Below are 16,426 nucleotides of genomic sequence, written 5' to 3'. Positions count from 1 at the left end.
TAGGCTACTATTGGGGCATTCCATGTGCAAGTATGCAACCTCGATTTTTAGAATCCAATGAAATTCCGTAACTTTATTCTACCTTGTGAGTCAACAATCTAAATTTGTCATTTGGAAAAGAAAACACATAAAAAAGTACGTAGAAGGTAATTTACATTGTGTTTATTTTTAACTTTTTCATTAACTTTTGGTTTGTATTGTGTCCAACCCATGACATCAAAAACCAATATTTTTCACCTTTTACTGTTAAATTTCCCCCTCAACTCTACTAGAATATTCAAAAGGTCAATTTCTCTCTCTCGTTGTCTTAAATATTTATTTTTCATAATTTGAAATTTCGAACAAGTTAAAATAAATTTCTTATTAAGTAAAGAGGCATTTTTGGATCTGTCCCACCCGTGGCACAAAATTGTTCACTTGTAGCTTTAAATTTGGGAAGGTTTTGTTCAATCAACAGTAGTTTCATAATTCATTGCACAGAAACTGTAAGAAGAATATTGCTTAACTCTCAACAGAATAGTTATTGTTAATGTCAAAAATGTAGTCTGTGTGTCTCATCCCAGATAATGGAATGTCTCTATTGTATTAACTATTCTCTGTATGTTGTAATATTTTTAGTCAATATACTTTATTCATTGTTTTCAGCAATGAGAGGTTGAAGAATTGAAAATGAAGAAGGGAAGAAAAGGATGGACAATTTGCCTACTCTAATCTTTGGGGCCCGTCTGTACCATACGTGAGTTGTTTCTTGTTGGAGGAAGAATCAGAGCCGTAGCTGTTGGAAGAATGGGGGCAAACGCCCGAAAATACGAGGCAACGGGGACACAAACAGAGGAAATTCGAAAGAAGTAAACGTCACAGTGCCTCTGAAATAGGATGACTATAATATTTTGACCCTAGAACGGGACATTCCAAGGAGATCAGTTTAGCCAATACCTTCTGAAAATCGGTTAGACCTAATTATAAAATTGTTATTATTATCGTACGCGTATTATTATTATTTGTTAAAAGATGGATCACATAAATGATACATTACAAATAATAAATGAAATATGAACTCCTGTTGTCAAAATATATTAATTTTTATAATCTCGGTATGATTTACATGGCGTTTCTCGTTCATTTTGATCAACCTTTGATGCTAGTCAGTCCTACGCTGAAATTGATTAATGCCAGAAGAACCAATCTTCTTGAGAGCAGCTAAATTCTTCATCAATCGTTTGTAAATCTCCCCGAAAACCTTACCCTACATATCAGACACACAACTCTAGACTCTTCTTTCGAGTTTGTGTTAAGGCGCAGGAACTTTAAATTCTTGGTGCAATTCCGTAAAGAAAGTGCATACTTATTCTGCAAATAACGGAACACACACAGTACATTTTTTTATCATGAAATGCTTGGTTTACAAGTAAACTACTGTACTTTATAAAACTGGATAAATAGTGGCTTTTAAATAATATAACTCCTCTGAAAAGGGACTATCCCGGTCAAAACGGGGAAGTATAGTCACCCTACTCTGAAAGCATTGGAACCTTAGTATATTAGCAACTCTGAAGCCTGCTACTGGGAACCGGACACTTGGACGGAAATGGAATATCGGGATTGTGAGGTAGGTGCTAAAGGTAGGTACAGTGTCTCAAATCTGTCAGTGCATTTTGCCTTTCAGCAACGGAAGAACATTATTTAGTGCGCTATTCGTCGGGAGTGGCTGGCTTCGGTGCTCTGTTCGCTTCACCTAGCGAGCAGGCTGGCCGGCAGCGCGTGGATTTGTGGGGACGAACCCACGAGTAAAGGACATTCCTGGACGGACGTGGACCGGATACGGTGAGTACCTTGATGCTTTCTTTGCATTGTTATTCGAGTTCGCGAAATGAACGAAGCACCCGTATCGGCTATGTCTTTACGATATTTTTATGTACAGGTCTCGGCGTTATAACAACTTACCAGGCAATGACTTTCATTGCTCTTACGAGTGAATAGAAGAAGTGAAATTGATACCAGTGTAATGAATTGACAACAATGGGACAACGGAAAAGTGTGAAAGTTGATATGTGCTACATCTGTCCGCTATTTCTTTTTTACATGTATTTTGCACCTTGTCAATGTTTGAAGTTTTATTACCTTGCATTTATTGGCTAGGATTCGAATCCAGAACCTTTGCAGACGAGACCGTGAGTCGACCACTGAACGCTCTCGATCAAGGAGGCAGCGCATGGTTATAGATGAGATCAATGAAACAATAAGAGTAGAGGCAATCGTGATTTAATAACTACAGTTTAACGTTATAACTGATTACTTAAAAATAGTACTAAATCCTTTACATAATGGACAAATACATCATAATGGAAGATTCTTCCCATATTTCAGTCTTGCAGAAACCACTCATATCAACCTGAAAGATGGAAGTAAAATATTTAGAAGAATACAAAAAATGAATTGATTTTCAAGTTTTAGTCACTTTTTTATATCTAAACTGTTATTATTGAATACAACTTCTACCTTCGGTTCCTTATGAAATGATCTTCAAAGGTGTATAAAAAATAACGGACTATCCGTTCTCTTTGGTGAATTTCAATTACAAACTTTCAAAATGGGAAACGTAACGACTAAATTTTTTGTTCTAATTCTCGTTCACCAGCAAATGTCCGAAGAGAGAAAGTAAATTATAAGTACATGAGATCTGCGTACATTTTCATCTTCATTCAAAATATCTTAAAATAATTTCTTATTAATCAATGAGTTTCCGTAATCAACTGGACCGACAGTGTCACCAGACATGGACCAAGATATAATGTTCAAAATGTTTTACGAAAATGTTGCTCTCATACTTTAAAAAATATTAATTTTCAAAATTGATTACTTTTGAGAAATCAATTTCAGACAAATTCCTTACAACTTTACCAAAATAATATCAGTTACTTGCTTTTTAAAAAATTATTCATACTTCGTTTGGGGAATCGATATTTGTATGGAGGATTCTTTGTTGTGTCTGTAAATGTGACCACCCCTCAAGTGTAGGCACAGATGCCAGCGATCCACCACAGTCGAAAAAAAACACCTTCTCGAACATAACTGGTGTAATCTCAGCAACTGCGGCCGTAATGCGTTGTTTCAACTGGGCCACGCTGTGGATCTCTTACACTTTAGACTTGATGAACCTCCAGATGAAAATGTCTAAGGGGGGTCATGTCAAGGGGGTGAGGGGCAACTCCCCGTTGAGAGTTACAATCAATGCCCTGTATATTTGGAAAATTTAGAGAGACAAACATATGTAAGAACAATCATGTTTTAATAACAAAGAAGCAAAGTGTTGCCAAAGGCGAAAATTTTTTTTTTTTGCAAATCGTGTGTATTGATGCACAGAACTCACTGAGGTAAATTATTGCAACCTTTCACAATACCAAAGAACAATTTGGATGGCCATCTATTGAATTTGACAGAAAAAGAACTTTGACGAAGTTTCAAAAACATTGCACACAAGGAAATAAATGGGCTGTTCCAAAAATCGATGTTTTCACAATATTACGAGGGACACTGGCAACACTGTTGCTGTCACGTGTCACTAACAGACGTGTTTCACCTCAGGCTATCACACTAAGGCACTTTTAACGACAAAGGAGAAAGTTGGTTATTCTCGAACATATGCAATAAATTACAATAAATTAATAACATAATAAGATATTGGATAACCATTTCAATAAAACAATTATTTCTAGAAGGAAACAAATCAGGAGGAAAGAAGGAAATTCCTTTTGAAGGTTAAATGGATTATACAGGGTGTTTCAGTAAAAAGGTGACGAACTCAGCACTGACATACATGTTCAGTTACCTTTTTTAACACTCTGTAGATACTGTTACCTTTACGCAAAAGTAAAATGTTGATTAAACACGAAATAATAGTATGTTAGTGATAGAGACCAAAGTACACACACACATACACACACACACACACACACACATACAACAAGTGAACATTCATACTCTTTCGTTAAAATATTACAAACACCATGTTTGATCAGAATGGAATATTATTTATCTTGAAGTAAGAAAAATAAGGAAATCATCATGACTGTAATAGTTTAAATTAATAAGGAATACAACATCGATACGACGATTGTAATGTTCATTAAGAAGAATTGCAGTAAATCGTCGGGCCTATAATCTGTTGATTTCTGTAAATATTTTGTAAGTCAGTTGTTAAAATAAGACCTCCATGTATTCAAATAGAAGCATTCAAGCCATGTATTGAAATGTGTGTTTATATTTATATCAGATTTTAATTACATAATCAATTATATAATTATCAAATTAATTACGTAAATCAGAGTGATAATTGCAGTTGCAAGAAATACTGAAAATATATTTTTTTAACAAAATTAAGGAAGAAGTACGTGCATATATTTTTAAGACAGCAATGTCTTGTTCTGTGCAAAATGTATCTAAGTTGGGAAATTCGTGTAATCCGCCGCAATTAATATAATATATTACTTATTCATTAGTAATCTAGAAGTAGCAACTTCAGCTAGAAATATTTAACTTAGTATACTACTGGTATTATGTAGATTGAATAGTTGCTTCTATCAGGATATATGTAATACTAAACGTTTTTGTTATGTGTAGTGGAATTTTCATAATCACCTAGTATATACACAACTGAAAACAAAGGAGAATATGTTGAAAACGGTACAGATAAATTATACAATAATACAAAGTATCTGAGTTTAGTTTTGTTTCAGTTCTGATGAGAGCACTCGTCATTGGCATGACGAGTTAACGCTTGGCAATACGAAAGGTACAAATAAGATAAAGGAACTAAACTGCTAGAAAAGACAATGGTCACTCGTTGGGTTTTGTGAACCTTTGAAACTGAATCATGGCTGGGTGCTAGGATAATTACCTGTCTATCTGATGAATTATGATGAATAAAATATACGAAGTCCTCTGTTGGCTTCTCTATTGGTTGACCAGAGCGTCGTCTCACTTCTGCTCCACTGCTCTCCTAACCTCTTCTCCCTTCTCAACTCCAATCCAAAGTCAGTCCCCTCCCAGCTTGTCTCCTCTCTATCTCCCTAGGCCATGGAGCTCTTCCTCCATGCCGAATCGTGTTTTTAATTGCCACTATGCAAACCGCTGACTACATAGGCAGAAGAAACTACCTGTTTCCTGAATAGCTCAGGAGGTTTGAATAGCACAACACTGTGCATTGTTTATTGTTTACATGCCTCAGAGGCTGAGACAACTGAGAAAAACAAGTGAATGCCCTGGTCAACGTGAAGCATTCAGAGAGGCTTTATAAAATAAACATATAATCTTAGGGATTGATACGATATTATCTAGTGAACTAATCAGTTAGAAAATCTAAACCTCCCGCCCCCACGCATTGCTGGCAGGCAGCAATCAGTTCATGGAACGGACACGTGTTCATTGACCTCACCGCCAACCGGGAAGCTTCATACTTCCTGTCCTGTCTCCTCTGAGCTTATTTCATTTTTGTGCGATTAACCTAGCTGTTCGTTCCTGTTAAGTAAGTTCCGAAATTTAAGAATATGGAGATCGTAGAGACCAGGAAAGAGAAACCGTGTGCAATGTTTAACGGATACTCGTACCGGAAATTTCGCGTAAACAAATCTGCTGTTTGTGTCAATGAGAAATCGACGAAATGCAAAGGTACGATGAAGACCAAGGATGATACAATTTTAATTGTGACCGATCACCAATGTGTGCCCGACGAATCGAAGTTTGGAAAGCGCACTCAAGAGGGAAAAAACGTTCCCGCGAAGACACTACCACTCTAATATGTGAGGTATGTACGTATATCATTTAAAATTGCTCAATCTTATTAGTTCCATTTTAACATCAAAATCGATGTTATAAGGGAATCGCGTTTTATTTTTATTTATTATTATTATTATTATTACAATTTAGTTAGGTGTTACCATAAATGTTTTGTCGTTAAATATGTCTATATTGTGAAAGGAATTTGCCATTTTTAGGACAAAAATGCAAATGCACTTTCGAATAAGCAGAAATTTCTGTCTCAAAGAAAAGCTACGATGCTAATTCAAACTGTATATTTTACAAAAAAAAAGAAGACGATTTTGTTATCTTTTCACAGGTGTTCAAAGAAGAGTTCCAGTCCGTACAATGCAGAGGCTACGAATTTGTCACACGTGTTCCAAAATTTTCTGACGTGAAGAGTTCCATGTACGCAACTAGAAATAAGGCGCAAGGAGTTCAGAAAGAAGCTAAGTATCCCGAGGAAATTGTTCTTCATGAAGAATTGATGAAGATGTCCGACGGAAGCAGCTTTCTTTTGTCTGATGAAGGTCGGTATGACAGAATGTTGATTTCGCAGGGGCCAAAGGGAGGGAGAGCTTGGAACAGCAAAACACCTTTTTCATGAACGGAACTTTTAAAAGCTGTAGCAAGCAGTTTGCACAGCTGTACACGATACACGCTGACTTGGGTAGCACGGAAGCAGAGTCCAACATAGCGCCGGTAGTCTTTGCTTTACTGAAAGACAAGACGAAGGAAACGTATGTACGTTTGTTTCGGACAATCCTACGCGCGGTACCAGGTTGGAACCCTCAGAATGTGACCATAGACTTCGAAGCGTCTGCTATTGCAGCTTTGAGGAAGATGTTTCCGGCGGTGAAGTTACATGGATGTTTCTTTTCCACATGTCGCAAAGCCTCTGGCGGAAGGTACAGGAAGTTGGTCTGAGCTCCCTGTGCAAAGAAAGCGAGGACATCAGACTCCTGTCGCATTGCTGGTGCGAGGCACTACGACAGGCTCACCTTCAGAATAGTGAGGTGCCCGAATGTGAAGAACGCACGCAGTCCCGGCTGGCACTAAGTATAGACCTTTTCGCACTTCATTGTAAGGATATGTACAAGATTTGTTTGGCACAAAGTGGACGTAAATACAAATCCATCCACCCTTTAGTAACACAATTCCCAGCGGGGCGAGGGAGGTCGATGAACATGTGTCCGCTCCATGAACTGGTTGCTGCCTGCCAGCAGCGCCTGGGGGCGGGATGTTTAGATTTTATATAGATATATCACTAGATAACATGTCAATCAAGTAGTGTCCGCTCCATGCCCTGTTCGCTCCATGAACTGTCCGCTAACAGGACAGCTCCAAATTATTGCGTGTGCGTGTGACATTCATTGGGTTCATTGATTAATTGATTTGCTTTATTTTACTTTGCATTTTGTGCCACTTTTGGCTTATTTGCGAAGATGGGAATGGGTGATGATATGACAAAATTGAAAGGACACTCACAAACATCCATGTCCAGGACAGGATTCGAACCGGGACCCCTGGCGTCGTAACGGGATGTTAATGTTACATTAAGTAAAATAAGGTGGACGAACAAGAATAAAGCCTGGGCATGGATATTTGTGAGTGTTCATTCAATTTCATCATACCATCACTTATCCCCATCTTCGCAAATTAGCCAAAAAGTGGCAAGAGAAGCAAAGTAAAATCAAGCAAATGAATGAATCAATCAAGAATATGATGTTATTTTAGAGGTAGGGTAAAATTTATTTTAGTTTGGGGATTCACATTAAGTGTGAGAGTAGTTCATTTAATTTTTATTTTTTAATTTTTTTGGATGGGGGAACCAGCAATGATTTATTCTGTGAAACTGTAATATTACTGTTATTTCAACGCAAGTATTCGGTAACTACTATTGTGCGATTTATATATACTACAGTCACTCTAGCGTTATCTTGTTATCTATAAAAGTCAATAACAAGTCAATTTTTTATAACTTTGTGTAGTAAAATAGCTATAGTCCTTACAGATATATAAAATAATAATATTCTTCCTAACGACTGTAAGTTACATCTCTACACTCTTATTTCTTGAAAATTAGTTTATTTTATAAAAAGGAATGCATAATCGTCTATTTTCAATTTTTTTAAATTTTATTTTACACTTGACCATACCTGCCACAGTATCATTTTGTCGTGCCGCTGTAAAAAATAACAATCCAAATATTAAGGTTAGTGTCATTCTTTTTATGAAGCTGAGTAAAATAAACATCTGCAGGGAGAACTTCTTGTGTGTACAGTGGCTTATTTAAGGGATTGGTCATGCTGATATCAATATAATATTATACTTATAATATCTCCTTTAATTGATATAGTAAGACTCAAAAGAAAGTAACTGAAAATCGCAGTTTGTGACTTATACCGTGGCCGAATCGGAAATAAATTACTGCCAGTATGCTCGTATGCACAGACCTGTCTTCTGTTACAATCCTAGTTTCGTGTAATTTCTTAAATAATACTCTCATTCTCTCTCTTTTATCACCATAAATTGCGCTCCTTTTTAATTGTGTCACGCATGAATTGTGACAACTAATAATGTATTAGACATTAAACCACTCACTACTGCAGAAGTTCATAAGTCGACAAAAATCAGCCACAAAATTAACTTTGATTTATTCTGTCAACTAATACATTATTTAATTATATTGCAAGTTAAATCTGTATAAGGTTGTCCCCTCTTACCAATATTATACACAATTCTATACACGTTGCTGGTTGATTCTGTGTCTTTTTGAACCTCTATGTGGTTCAATTTACAACGTTTTAGCATATTCTCGGCGCTATTCTTGCGTTTCTCATGACTAGAGCCCGGAAGTTTGGCAAAATGCCTCTTTTTATCTACTGGATATATTGTACGTTTTTAATGTTGTTTCGAATGTTTTAGAAGCCTTTTCATTTGGCCTATTTTGCCTATTTGGGACCCCACTGCCTATTTTTAATTATAATGCCTTTTTTTTGCCTTTTTCAATGAAATTGGACCATTTTTTTTTTTTTTTTAAAAAAAAAGTGTGTATATAAATTATTTTTCTCCCAAAAATCGGTGTTGACATTTATTTTTCTTCCGTTTATTATGTGAATAATTTTCGCTTTATTTAAGTAATATTGAACTCAGGTATGTTTCAACATTGCTGAAGGAGAAAAGTGTGAGAGAAAAGTATTTCATGCTGAGTTAGGATATTGGCTTTCGGTTAACATTTCCTTGTGCATGATTGACTGCTGAAAATCTGTTGCAGAACATCTGCACAATTACGTCATCACGTCTATGACAGATCATAAGTTCTCTAGTTGAAAATGTTGTATATAAAAATAATCACGCTGTACAAATTACAACTTTGCCAGCAATGTGTAAAAAAACTACAATGGCAATCACGCTGTACAAATTATAACTTGGACAGCGCTGCAAAGAAAAGTCATATTGGCAATCGCATTGTATAAAATAGAGGAATAGGAGGGTGGGAGATATTCTGTGTTTTGGCTGAATGGAAGCCGGGGTTGTAAGTTTATGCGATGCTTGTTAATCGGATTGTTTTCTAACAAATTTCAAGCATGTTTGCATGTAAAAATTAATAAAAATATGAATTTACTAACACCAGACTTGTTTTTTGACATTTTTCATGAGTTAGCGTATGTGGTTTAAGCCTGAAAGGTAAAAATCCAAGTAAGGAAGTTGGTCCCCTGCGATTCTCCAGTTGCCAGAAGTGCTACGAGAATAGGTAGGCGGTCATAAAAGATTTTATGAGACTCAGTACGCTGTCTCAAAGATTATTCGTCTAAAGATTATAATGTGAAATATTTTACATTATCATCGCAACTAGTTTGCAAACACGAAATATGTGATTCCACGATTGTGATAGTGTTCAACTAGTTCTTGTTTGGTGCAAAGTGAATTTAAGTGGTTTTACGTGAAAAATAAGAAATATGGAGCAAATATTGGCTGAATTGCGAGCTATCTCAAAGTCACAAGAGGAACTTAAACAGGAGTTAGGACAAGTGAAAGCAGAATTTAAGAGTGATCTAAAGAATCTAGAAAAAAATATAAGAGCTGATCTGAACATCCGACTGAATGTCATGCAGAAAGATGTGTCCCTATACAGGCAAGAATGCATTTCTAGGAATGAGAAGGTTAGGAGTGAAACCCAGAAAGTTGACATGGAAGTGAGAAAATTGATAGAAGAAAAGGATGAATTGCGTCAGGAACTGGTGGTTGTGAAAAACAAACTTTTTAAACTGGAAGAAAGAATACAAAACAATGAAGCCAAGACTGGATGCTGTCATCGTCAAGTACAAGTACCAGAGTCTGTCAAAAAGAAGCCTGCATTTTCACCTGTAGATCACCAGGAATATACTGAAGAGCCATCAGAAGCTGAAGAATGGTTTAATTTTATTGCTGGTAAATCCCATACAAGTGAAAATATTCCCATCGAAACTAGTGAATTACAAAATGGTAATGTTTCCCATGAGGTAGAACATTTAGTGGGTATTGTGAACAATACAGTGTTACCCGTTTTGTCAGGTGTAGCTCAACAAGTTAAAGTTCTACAGAATTCAACTACTACTATGCTACACAGGTTTCGGGAAAGTGACTCAGATAGTTCACCCAGCACAATTAGCTGTCATTCATCTGGGCTTAAGAGTAGAAAAAAGAATAGGTCTAGGAAAAAGTCTCCCTTAGTAAATGTGAATAATAATGATAGTGTAACAACACTTTTCCCTAATGGAACAAGTAAGAGTGTTTCTAGGTGCAAAGAAAATCAAGTTTCCTCACATGTTACTAAAAGAAATTACTTAAAGTCAGATCAATTAAATAGGTTTCCGAAATTCTCTGGAGTTTCTAGTGAACTAATCCCATCTGAATTCTTAGATGATGTCGAAGAGAATTTCGAGTTATTTCAAATAGCAGAAACAGATTTTATGACTTATGTACCAACGCTGCTAACAAAAGATGCTAAGCAATGGTACAAGATCTCAAAGCAAAAATTTTCAGATTACCAATCTTTCAAAATTCAGTTTCTGAATCATTATCAAAATTCTAATTGGAAAACAACGATGCTCACCAAAATCTTGAATTCCCAGTATCAAAAGTCTGTTCATGGGTCACTGCTAACATTTTTCATGGACCAATGGAAAATTTTGCAGATTGTTCAACCTACCACTGACGAAGCACAAAGGCTAGCTCAAATTGCTACTTTGATGCCTTTCAAAATCAAGGAAATTTTCATAATGAAACCTGTTACCGAGCTGAGTGAAGCCATCACGGTAATAGAAAATTCCGAAGCCCTTAGCAAAACTTCATTACGTGAAAGGCCACAGGCAGTATTTAACAGTAGAACTAAAAACTTTGATAGTAATAGAAACGTAGCAGTTATTCAAACTAAATGTACTGATCAGTCTAAAGACAGAGGTGACAAACTCAAGTGCGAGGTTGTTGATCATTCCAGCACACAGCGTAACTCAAAAAGAAATGTAATCACCAATGCTAATAAGTCTACTTTTTCGGGAAACGAGTAAGTCGCTCATGTCGAGAGGGAGGTGTCATGAGTGTACCTGCTAACCCTCCTTTGCAACAACCCAACTCTAGTAATCTTAATCACACACACAAAAAATTTTACAATTCAGTCAAAACAAATACCGAAGCACAGGTCATTGAACCCTTGTACAATAATGTCCATTTGCTAGGTGATTCCATGATGATCCGCGTAGCAGAAACCTTGGCAAACTACACTGTTTCATATGATTCACTAGGTAAACGGAACATAGGGTTATGTACTAGCGGCCAAACTATTTCCAACCTATCTCAAAAAATCCGTCCAGATACCAAAGTTGGTAAAAAAGTGATATTGCTTATTGGCACGAATGATTTTTTGAGATATACAGAGCTACACAAAATGAAAAGTGACCTCAAAGGTTTAATACACAAGTTATTACCTTTAACGAATCAGTTAATATTACTCACATTACCACCAATCCCAAAGTTATTAACTGCTGACAATCCTGATTTGTGGAGTAAGTGGAGTCAGTGGAATAATTTTCTAATGGAGTTAGGTAATGATGAGAATCTCATTGTAGTGAATATTAGTGATCTGTTTTTGAATGCAGATTCTAGTATAAAACTAGATCTATTTGAAAAACACTTAGGAAATCCAAGGAATGGCCGAATTGATTTAATTCATTGGTCAAAGTCTGGGATGAATGTAGTTTTTGATTTCTTGAAACAAAAAGGTCTGTTCAATGATGTCAATCAAAATGAAATCACAGTCCAGGCAGACATACACCAGTTTAACTCGTTAAACTAGTTACGAGCTCATGTCAAAAAGCAGGTGGTGTGAGTGATGCGATAAATCCTGCTATTCATTTTATAAACTTGATTGATTGATTTGGTGTTTTAAGTCCACTTTATGCACAGTAAGGCTAATCGGGACTGGACCTACAGTTTCAAGTGGGATCCGAACCACTATGTGCCTCCACCGGGTATCGAACCCGGAACCCCTTGATTACAAGGCGACGACGCTACCACTGCGCCATCGGGGAGGCCATTTTTTTTTTTTTATATAAACTTAAGTGAATGTGATGAAATAGATTGCAGTGCAGAAATCAAAAATTTTAAGCAACCCATAAATACTAATAGCAAGCGTAAACCTTCTGCTCACATAAAAGTAAGAATAAACAATAAGGAATATACTTCTTTACTCGATAGTGGCGCTGAGGTCAGTGTTCTCTCGGAAACCCTGTGGAAGTCTATTTGTACTCAGGCTTCTAAACCACGGCTATTGCCAGTTACGGGAATTAAATTAGTTGACTATACAGGGAAAAGGAAAGACAAACTAATAGGTTCCACTCATTTGAACGTTGAAATTTGTGGACTTTCCTTTTACATTAAATTCCTGGTAGTCAGACATTTAAAAGTAGACATTATTCTCGGTTTAGATGTCCTATACAATATTGATAGCACTTTAGACTTTGTCCAGCGAGGCTTACTCTTGGAATCAAGCGAAGGAATCAAATTCTCCAAATTTATCGCTGTCTCAAATGAAAGTTGTCCGGAAGAAGAGTTAGATTTCAGACCTTCTGTATCTAACATATCCCCACGGTCATCCTCTCATCCTTCTGATGAAGACTTGTGGAGAAGGGTTAAAGAGTGTGAACATTTAAATGAGTCACAAAGGATTGCTTTATTTCAGTTGTTAAAACAATATAAAACATTGTTTTCTGAATTACCAGGTCTTTGTAACAAGTATACTCACACAATAGAACTGGATACTTCCACACCAATAGTTAACAAAAACTATCCAATACCATTAGCATATAGGGATGAAGTTGGCAGGCAAATAGAACAAATGTTCAACTTAGGCATTATTGAATATTCTGAATCAGAGTACTTATGTCCTCTCCTAGTTGTAGTCAAGCCCGGAGGAGGCATTCGTCTGTGCTTAGATCAAAGAAATATCAACAAACATGTCAAGCTTGAGCAATTACATCCTATGAACATAAATGAACTCTTAATGAGTTTCCATGGATGTCAATGTTTGTCCTCCCTAGATTTGGTTAATGCTTTCTGGCAGGTCCCCTTACACCCCAAAGCAAGAAAGTATACTGCTTTCAGTTTTCAGGGAAAACTTTACCAGTTCACAAGGGTAGTGTTCGGATCAATCAATGGAACGTCTGCTTTCATTAATGCTCTGACACGAACCTTGGAAGGTACGGAATATTTTACAGTATGTTATGTAGACGACGTAATTGTCAAAAGCACGTCTTTCGAACAACATCTTTTTCACTTAAGACTTATTTTTGACAAGTTACGAGATGCCAACATGACACTGAGACTGGACAAATGTAGGTTTTGTCAAGTCAAGGTGGAATTTTTAGGGCATTCTATCAGTGCACAGGGTTATGAGAAATCTCCCAAGTATGTTCAAGCCATAAAAGACTTACCTGTCCCTTGCAATATCAAGCAACTGCAGAAAGTCTTGGGAAGTTTCAATTGGCTATCAAAATATGTTAAAGATTATGCCATCATGGCACATCCCTTGTACCAGTTATTGAAAAAAGGCAAAAAGTGGGAATGGGATGAAAGTGCACAATGCTCCTTTGAGTTGTTGAAACAGTACATTATTGCAGAAACAATGCTTTACCATCCAGATTTGAACAAACCATTCTTTGTTCAAACTGATGGATCAAATATAGGCATTGCAGGATATTGTTTTCAACTGGTAGACAACAACATGCGTCCGATTGGATTCGTGTCAAGGATTTTGAAACCTTTTGAGAAATAATATACGTCCACTGAAGTAGAAATGTTAGCAATACTCTTTACACTGGACAAATTTAAATCACTGTTGTTAGGTAGAAAATTTACTGTTATCACAGATCATAAATCCCTCACGTGGTTAGAATCTGCACACACTTGGAACAATAGGCTGACTAGATGGTTTATTCAAATACAACAGTACTCATTCCATGTCGAGTATTGTAGAGGTAAAGAAAACCTCTTGGCAGACCTGTTGAGCCGATCTTGTAATGACCATAATAATGAACTCATATTCATGAATAACTTTGAGTATCTTGATGAGTCATTAATATGTGATAAAAACAATTTTGTTAATGAACAAAATAGTGATCCGTATTGCAGTGGTGTTAAATCTGTTCTCGCTAGTTGTGAAAGTTCACAACAGAGCAAACATCGAAACTGGAAGAATATATACCTTATTCACAATGATCTACTTACCATCAAAGATTTTCACAATACAAACCGGATAAGAATATGCGTGCCTCAATCATTAGTAAATCTTGTACTGCACAAGTATCATGATCAAGGTGGTCATTTTGGTACAGACAAGACACTCGGTAAAATTTACCAAATATTTTACTGGCCTCATATGAAAAGAGACACAAAGTCTTACATCACTGATTGTGAAATTTGCATGAAAAATAAACCAGATAAACATCCTCCTAAGTATCTGGAAATCATGCACAAACCCTCAAAATCAGGTGAAATATTATTTATTGATTTACAAGGTCCATTCATACGTTCCTCCAAAGGTGAAAAATATTTACTAACAGTATTAGATTCTGCTAGCCGTTATCTTGTGGCATATCCTATTGGCAATAGTACAGCTTCCATCGTAACTAGAAAACTAACACATTCTTACTTCATCCATTTGGGAATACCAACAATCATTATATGTGACAATGGTCCACAATTTCGTGCAGAACATTTTACAAAAGGTATGCATGCTCTCAATGTAAAAATTTTTTACATACCCAGTTATCATCCAAGTGCTAACTTAGTGGAGAGATATCACCAGGAAATAAATAGATTGATGCGTATATTTTGCAATGGTAAACATAAGCAATGGTCTAGCCGTGTTGCTGCCATTTTACATCTGTTAAATAATTCAATTTGTTTCAGTACAGGTTATGCTCCTATAGAACTCAGGCTAAATATTGAACCTCAAAATATCTGTAAAAAAGTACTAACGGATCGCATTCCTGATGTAGAGATGTGGAAAAATAAGCTGCTTATGGCAGAAACATGTAGTTTCAATAAGAGACAAAAACATATTATAAAACAGCATGAAAAACAAGCAACAAAAAATCCAGTAAAGCAAGGCGATCTGATCTTCATAAAACTGCATCCTCAAAGTGACACTATCACTTGCATTATAAAAAAATATTGTAATTTATACCAAGGTCCTTTTGTTTGTATGCAAATTCATGATGATAACACAGTGAAAGCCATATGCTGCAATACTGGAAAAGACATTGCAAATATTTCCGTAAAAAATATCAAAGCTTGGCATTGTTCATTGGACAAACAAAAACTTTGGATAAACAAACTTTTAAGCATGCGTAACGATTTGCAACTTCATGAGTTAGGTTTGGAGCAGTTGCATGATGCTGTCTAACGATATTTATTAAGAGCATGATAACAAATTGTAGTTTATAGTGGTACCATATTTGTGATATGTGGAGTTTGTGCATACATGTTGTCTATTGCATGTTATGAATGTATGCATGCTAATTTATGTATGCGAGATGCATATGTTATGATTTTATCTCTGTATGCAAATTGTACATGATGTGTTTTCTTTTTTTTTACTGATGCATGTAAACTGCACGTGTGTTGTTTTGTGTTTCTGCTTGAAAATTGTACAAATTTGGTTCTGCGATTATGCATACACACTGTACATATTGTATTCTGTTTTGTGTTTATGCATGTTAAGTTATTTAATATATGAATCTGATATTTTGTCATAATCTTACATGTTATATCTTTGTTTATGTGGTGTTTGTTTTGTAACTAACTTCTTGCATGTAAACAATGTCATAATTTTAGTAATGCATGAAGTATTTGACATTTCTTCTTGATTCTCAGTAAGAAAGTCAAATTTCCCAACCCCGGGGAATTTATGACAGATCATAAGTTCTCTAGTTGAAAATGTTGTATATAAAAATAATCACGCTGTACAAATTACAACTTTGCCAGCAATGTGTAAAAAAACTACAATGGCAATCACGCTAGTAGTAGGGATAATACTTTAGACCTAACAATAGACCCGTTAATTGACATTAATGGTTTTTTAATTCAT

The 16,426-nt window shown here is 36.0% G+C and overlaps 1 long non-coding RNA gene across 1 annotated transcript in view; it reads right to left on the bottom strand.

Moving 5' to 3' along the window:
* Nucleotides 1-2,252: 2,252 nt before the first annotated feature.
* Nucleotides 2,253-16,426, bottom strand: part of LOC145988201 (uncharacterized) — an 81,148-nt gene continuing 66,974 nt past the window's right edge. The window contains exons 4-5 of the long non-coding RNA XR_014441712.1: nucleotides 7,956-7,982; nucleotides 2,253-2,392 (exon numbers count right to left, since the gene is read on the bottom strand). This is a non-coding gene — a long non-coding RNA (uncharacterized LOC145988201). The remainder of the gene's footprint in view (nucleotides 2,393-7,955; nucleotides 7,983-16,426) is intronic.

This window comes from Lepisma saccharinum, chromosome 5, assembly GCF_977018435.1.
Source record: "Lepisma saccharinum chromosome 5, izLepSacc3.1, whole genome shotgun sequence".
NCBI lineage: Eukaryota > Metazoa > Arthropoda > Insecta > Zygentoma > Lepismatidae > Lepisma > Lepisma saccharinum.
This window is presented reverse-complemented; position numbering and strand designations above follow the sequence as displayed.